The following is a 6,340-nucleotide window of genomic DNA, read 5'->3' on the forward strand; positions in this document are numbered from 1 at the left end:
AAAGTTTGGAGGTGAAATTACTGGGTTACGAAGATCTTAACCTAATCAATGCATCAGTCCTCTGATAGGTATTAACTGGGGGGTAAATATAGGATGGAGGAGGTGGGTCCCTGGGAGCTGCCTTTGGTATAGGTTTTGTCCTTGTTAAGTGGAGCTACTTTGTGCTCTCCCTCCCACCACTCCACCCCTGCTCTCACTTCTTTCTGGTTCAGTGACCTGTGCTGCTTTTCTCCACCACACATGGTGTTCTGCCCCACCTTGGGCACAGAGCAACAGAACAAGGGAGTTGGTCACCTGTGGACTGACATCTCTGAAACTGAGAGCCCCCAAATAAATGTTTTCTTCTCTAATCATTCTTCTCAGATCTTTTTATCACAACAGTGAAAAAGCTGACAAAACAAAGCCAGGGCCTGTCACAGTGGTGGCATATGCTCAGGAGCAATAGTGAACCATCTGCCCCCAAACAGCTCAGAAGGCTGAGGCAGGAGGATTAAGAGTTCAAAGCCAACCTTAGCAAAGTAGCCAGGCATTAGACAACTCAGTGAGACTCTAACTAAAATACAAAATAGGGCTAGAGATGTGGCTCAGTGGTCTAGTGCCCCTGAGTAAATCTCAGGTCCAAAAAAAAAAAAAAAAGGGACCTGACTACCACATCTACTTCCTGGCTCTGTTGTTGCACAAATGTTACTAAGGAAACTTGAAGCCATGTGTCTGACACTCAACCAGCAGAAGAAGAAGTCATTTAAATAAAAAGAAAGAAAATAAGTCATGAAAAACTTTTCTGCAGTGCAATTAGGAAACAATACAAACCAAACATATCCATCCAGGGCCAAAGTCTCCAAAAGAAAATTTAAAAAAGCAAAACATCCAGGCAAGCATCTCCACAAAGTGAAGCTGCAAACTTGGGGCAGGGGCTGTGGGTTGAACTCAGTGTAACATGCTCCAAGCTCTGGATTCAATACCCTGGCACCGAAAACAAAAAACAAAAACAACACCTAGTGCAGTCTGGGCTGTATTGATTATCCATGGAGCAAACTAAGCCTGCGTTGTTGCTAACTGGGGCTGCTGGGTAGGCTAAATTAAATGGATTCAGAACTTGTGTACACTTGTGCAACTGTGATTGTTGCAAACTGAGGCTTCATGCGACCAAGAAATCCTTGGCGCAGATAAGAGGAAGCTGGCAATGCCTACAGTCATCCACCAATGGGGTATCAGGTGCGACTAAGAAGTCTGAGGCACTGCTTGGCTAGTACTGGTTTCCTTCCACTAAGTTCTGACCTGAAAATGCAACCTTGGGGGGCTCTTCAAATCTCAAGCATAGCTAGCTGGATTTGACTTCTTACTCTTACAAAAAAAAAAAAATTATTTCACCAGAACTTGCTCAGAAAAAGAAAATTTCAAAGCACGACTAAGAAATCACAGGCAAGGAATAAACAGGAACGTGTTCCACTTAATTCCTTCACATTCGAGTCTACATCCAACCTGTATAAGGTGGAAAATTCTGAGACAAGTTTAAGTGAGACCTCAGGGGCCTACCCACACTTGCCTGAGCGAATAAATCTCAGATATGGCATACTGAGTCCTGGTACACTTAAGTAATGGTAGCACTCACCTTTGTGAGTTGCTAAACTATGCCTTCCACAGCAAACCTAAGTGGAAAGACTGCTAGACATGCAAATCAGTAAGGAATCTTTTCAAACTGGTGATCTGTGCACTTGTCCAGTGTGCGCAATCACCTGATCCTACCACCAGAAATAGTAAGATGGATAACCCCCCGCGGGACTTTTGACAGAATCAAAATTACTGAGTGTGAAATGCAATGAAACGCCATCCTTAAAAAACAAGGGAAGGCGTGAGAATAGAAATAAAACGAACTGGGACTGAAACAAAATGACAAAAATATACAAAATACATAAATAAGTAAACCAACTCAGTATTTAAAAACGGGTTAGAACCTGGCATGGTGGCGCATGGCTTCTGTAATCCCGGCGACTCCGAAGGCTGGGGCAGGAGGATCACAAGTTGGAGGCCAGCCTCAGCAACTTAGTGAGCCCTGTCTCCCAAGCAACTGAGCGAGAGGATGTCTCCATAAATAAATAAATAAATAAAATTTTTAAAAACACGTTGTAAAATCGAAAGGCATATGAAATTAAATGAGAAAAGCCAAGGCGTATTTATATTGTAAATCACGCTAAGTTAACAAAATGAGTATTAAAGATTAAGAAATAAAATCGAGAAACCAATTCCTTCTTTAAACCTACAAAATTCTGAGAGTGATTGTAAAATCGTACATGTCCTTTCTAAAAGTTGAAATGGATAAAAGTCTCAAGTTATGGAAGGGAATGTGTAATAAGACGAATACAAATGTTTGAAACAGAAGAAAACGGCAAGTAGTAGGCGATCTGAAAAGCTACAGAGAATCGTCAGGAGAAAGAGAATTTTAAAAAATTGACAAGGAACAACTAAAGGCAAATCTCAGTGCGTTTTAATTGTCATTTTGTAACAGAGAATCTTTTCAGAGAGTAAGATCATTGAGGCTCCTTCTCTGATCTAAGGCAGCCTCGCTGCCAAAGAAGGATGGGCAGCACCCCCAAGGCGTTGAGAACCCGGGCGAATCCATGCCAGGAGGCCCGAGGACACCAGGTGCGGGTTCCACCAGTTGGAGGAGACAGGTCGGGGGCGCTCGGAGAGACACTGGTCCGCAGAGGTCTTGGTGTCCGGGGGCTTGTCACCGGGGTAGGAGGCTGGGGGGCTGTGTCCTTGGCAGTGAACTCTGCTACACCTTGGCTGCCTCCGGTTCTTCCGCAGGCTCCTCCCATCTGCCCAAGCCTCCAGTTTCTCCCGTCGCAGCTTCCGGGGTCTCGGTTAGTTCCGAGGAGCTCTGGACTCCCCCGGAATGCATTTTGCGGTGGACCCGGCGCCCCAGCCAACAGGACTGGAGAGCCGCTCCCAGTCGAAGTGGCAGTTGTCAAGGGAGAACTCTCCTAGGACAGGGTAGCAAGGAAGAGGCCAAGTCCCACCGGTTTCTAAGCTCAGCACAGGAGGAGGCCGCGGCTCTGGCGCCACCTCCGCGGAATCCCAAGCCTGCTTCACAGGGCCCAGAAAATGCTACTCCATCAGGTGAGCCTCAGACAGCAGGACAGAAGCCTCTGCGCTGATGGAGAGATGAGGCAGAGCCTCCGCACCATCGCCATCCCCAGTATTTATGGTCTTCCAGGCGGAGGACGGAGACAAGCCAGAGAGGCTAAAACGCAGTGATAGCAAACTCAGGAGCTCAGTAGGCGAAAACATCATACATAAAACCGAAACGATTAGACGTGATGGGAAAACGTAGCCGAATAACAAGCCGAAATAAACGGAGCTGAAGGGGACCTGAACCTAAGAAATCCAGAGCCGGCTCTGAGGGCCTGCATCACTGTACAAATTGCCTCCTGCCCATTTTATGCGGTATCGCGCCGAGGTTTGCAGGCGGCTGCTGTGCCTGCTCTGACTCTCTTAGTACCACAAGAGTGCCCTGTTACTGGCACCAGTTTCCTATGGAGCCATGGCATTTCTCCTAGCTGAGTCTATGGATGGAGCTGCTGCACCCTCTCCCCAAGCTCCTTGCTTCTCTGTGACTGACCATTTAAATGACTAAAGGCAGCTCAAAGAGGCATTCTTTTGACAACAGCAATGTTCTTCTAAAGCCCTAATGTCTCCTGTGCTGTTGCGACCTTGTTCCCTGGCCAATAGGTGCAGCGCCTTGGGGCTCAGTGTTTCATGGGGCAGCAAGGCTCATTGCCAGGAGACCCAAGGCCAGGCAGGGATAGCAGTCCTTTGTAGGTTCAGTTCCCCTTCAGCTGCTTTTATTTCATTTTGTTATTCAGCTATGATTTTCTGTTGCCTTTAATCCTTTCGGTTTTATGTAGGAGACCCCACTGGCCAGATAGCGATGTATATCCCACAGCCACACCCTCAGAGAATCCTTTCTCAGGCCACACCCCAGAGGCCTACAGGTACCACTCAGTAAATCCCATCAGGGATTCATTCACTCATTAAATCAAGGCTAATTAAGCCCAATCATTTCTGCGCCAAACTTTGCATGGTCTCACACGTGAGCTTTTGGGCCACACCACATAACACGTGCTCCTGGAGGAACAAGTCAGGAAACAGAAAGCTTTCCAGACTGCTGATGTCCATTGTGGACTATCCAGCTTTTGGTCAAGTAAACCAATCTAATCGATGGCTATTTTATAATCATACTTCCTGTTGATTCTGTTCCTCTAGAGAACCCTAATACACCTTCCTGGTCATTGTTTCTGCTTCATCCCCCAAATTTTGGTACAGTGTGTTTTTCATTGTTATTCACATCTATGTATTTTTCTACTTAGCCTTGTGCTTTTTTCCTTGATCAGAAAATTGTTTGAAATGCTTTTTGATTTCTACAAATTTCTGAATTTTTACTTCCCCTTTTTTATTATTGATTTCTAGCTTCATCCCATTAGGTGTTTAGAAGACACTAATGGCTATCTTTACAATGTTTTTTTTAAAAAAATCTTCATTATGGACCATGAATACCTTTCATAAGGGATTATAATCAAACCTACCCCAAAGAGCCTCCTCATATATTGGTGACTCATTTTTCAAGATATGAGTTGGACAGAGTGGGGTATGAGGTGATAGATCAACCAGATTACAGCACCAGATCTAAAACCCAAAACTCATTTCCCATTTTTAAATTACTGTTTGGAAGTATTCCTACTCACAAGTATTGTACCATGCAGGCAGAGTTCAGGAAAGAAAAGCATTACAACCAAACCATGTTGTGTGAATCTAGGTATTGTGCTGACAACCTTGCTAAAGTCAGAAGAAAAATGTCTATTTTTCAGTGACTTGTATGGAGCAATACTTCCTCCCACTTACAAAAACTGACAGATGCTAGATTTTTGTTGTTGTTGTTGTTGTTAATCTCATTAACTGAGCTTTGTGATGGGATTTCCTTTCAGGATTAAAGCCAACACCACCCAGTTTCCCAGTCTGTGGTTAGAAAGTCCCTGGAGGCCAGATGGGTTTAAGAACACCCAAACTGCTGCCTGCTAAGTCCCACATACTTGGTGGTGCCTGGTCTGAGCCCACAAAGCCATGGAGCAGTGATTTCCCTGCTGTGTGCCACAGGCTTAGAATTCTGCAGACCAGGCACCAGGGCTCCAGAGGCCACCTGATCTCAATATATCCTGGGCCCTTGACACTGCCCTTCTACATCCACCTGCCAGATACCTCCTATGACTGCCAAGACTTCCACTGCAACCTGCATTCCACATCCCGAGGGTGTCATTCCTGGCATGGGTTAGGAAAAGGTGACTTTCCCAGAGGACACAGCACCTTGCACCAGGACACAGAGCCTCTTGTGCTGGACAGGGCATTCTCAACCCAGACCAAGTCCCAGGTGTCCCACCATTGACCACCCGCTGGGGCTCCCTTGTCTTGTTCCAGGTGCACCTGTGATGAAAGTCTGGAGCCCAAGACCTCTGGTGGTGGTGATTCTTGTAAGAGTCCTCTTCTTTCTGCCCCTGCAAGCCACCATGGGACTAGCCAAAGCTGCTGGCAGTGGATTCAGGCCCTTCTGCACAGGACTCCTTGAGGCTGCTTGAGTCTGCAACCTTTAGGGCCCAGCAGCATTGAGATTTCCTTTGTTTGGAGGAGCATTTTGGAACAGATCTTCTAACAGTAATGCTTGCCATGGAGGCTTCAGAGCTATTGTGCATGTTTCTTTCTTTCTTTTTTTTTTTCTTTTTTCTCAATAAAATTGTGCTAAAATGTGAAATTCTTGGGTGTAGTGTACTCCTGCTGGGGATTGGGGAAAGAGGAGGCTCAGAACCCTGGGTGGTGAGAGACCATGTTCAGATCTAAGAGGGCCCATCCTCATTGCTGTTGCATTGCTTATTGGCATGGTGGGTTCGTGGCATCTTCTGGGTACAGGTTGGGCAGACAGGGCCCCTGTGTATTGGGTGTTCTACAAGCACTATATCTCCAAACAGATACAGAACAGCCTTGAGAAACCACATGAGAAATGATTTTATGTGCCACCCTATCATCTGTTTCCCCAAAGGGTATTTCAGGGGTACCTCCCCATCTGGGTCACAGCTGCCACTATACACTTGACTGAACTCACTGTGAGGCCTCTCTCAGACCCCAGCAGCTAGACTTCCAAACTCTGGGCCTAGGTATTCACCCACTGGCATAGATCTTCCAGAAGACTTCACCCAGAATATTTTCCTGCCAGGGGCCTTCCAAGGAACTCTGCTAAAGCTGGCCTTCTTGGAACCTTCTTTTCCTTGGGTTTTTAAAAGTTTCAACTTGA

Source organism: Marmota monax, unplaced genomic scaffold, assembly GCF_021218885.2.
Source record: "Marmota monax isolate L192 unplaced genomic scaffold, Marmota_monax_Labrador192_F-V1.1 WCK01_AAM20220418_F8-fsc00848, whole genome shotgun sequence".
Taxonomy (NCBI): Eukaryota; Metazoa; Chordata; class Mammalia; order Rodentia; family Sciuridae; genus Marmota; species Marmota monax.